We start from the raw sequence: 1,297 nt of genomic DNA, 5'->3' as shown, positions 1-1,297 counted from the left end.
GGCCAATGACTTTATTTTGCAGCAAAGAGAAACAAAAGTGAAACAGGGGGCTGCAGAAGCCTGGGCTGCCCACAAGACCCTGCCCCCCCATGATTTCTGAACTGGAAGACATAATTCATAAATAAAAGCAAGTTGGATGGTTTAAGTCACAAGTTTTGTATTGGCTTTAACGGTGTATTGGATTGAATATCCACTTCCTTGCCAAATTCTCAGTAGACGCAAGTGGACTATATAAATGTTATAACAATCGGCAGATATTTTATTACCAACCCGTCAATAGCGGTGGTAATATCAGCTATGACTTGCTGATACCGATACAGCACGATACCGTTCACTTTTCCCCTGTAATATAACAGTTTTTTTTATGGTTTTGACGCTCATTCACGACTTGATTGATTTCACGAAAACGATTCTCCCTGGTGTCTGTAAACAAAAGGCCATGTTGCTGTTTGTGTGTGGGTGTGAGTGTGTGTCTGTGTGTGTTGTGTGTGTGTATATACAAAAGCCACATCAAGCCAAACGTGTTTCTCCTCCTTTGCATGTCCTTTCTCTCAGCGTTGCAGCCAGGAGTACGCAGTGAAGATAACTTTCTCAGAGCTTCTCCCATCATTGACACAGATCTGTAGATGGCAGCGACTGATAGATTTGGGTTTGGGGAATGAGAGATAAGAGACAAAAACAACAAGGCTGCAATGGAGACGCATTGTTTGCCTATTTGTGTGTGTGTCAGGACAAAGACCCCCCCCCCCCCCCGGGCAACAAAGCTGTCTCAGGTCACCCGTCTAAAAGAGATAGAGAGATGGAACTGGAATAAGGTTGGGGGCTGGGGGGGGGACTGGCTGCTATTTTCTGAAAGGAAAATGTGAAGATTTTTGGTGATACGAACTAAGACAGGGAGGAGGGGGACTGTCAAAGGCTGGTATCACCCACAACCCGCCCGCATTCCATCTATCATGATGTGCTGATGTCACACACGTCCGTTTTCCAGTAAAAGCCAGCAAGGACAGGCTGCGTAGGTGTGTGTGTGCGCGCGTGTGTGTCTGTTGGCAAGCGTGCGTGTCTGTGCACAAGCCTTTGTGTGTGTGTGTGTGTGTGTGTGTGTGTGTGTGTGTGTGTGTGTGTGTGTGTGTGTGTGTGTGTGTGTGTGTGTGTGTGTGTGTGCCTGCCTGTGTACATGCGTTCATGTGTCTTTGTCGGTGCGCACGCATGTGTGTGCGTCTGTGTCGTGCGTGTGTGTGTCTGGATGAAAACATGTCCTTCAATGCATTGTAAATCACATTATATTCCCCGAGAAAGG

Source organism: Gadus morhua, chromosome 23 (genome assembly GCF_902167405.1).
Source record: "Gadus morhua chromosome 23, gadMor3.0, whole genome shotgun sequence".
NCBI classification, from domain to species: domain Eukaryota; kingdom Metazoa; phylum Chordata; class Actinopteri; order Gadiformes; family Gadidae; genus Gadus; species Gadus morhua.
The sequence above is the reverse complement of the archived record's forward strand: the minus strand, read 5'-3'. Positions refer to the sequence as shown.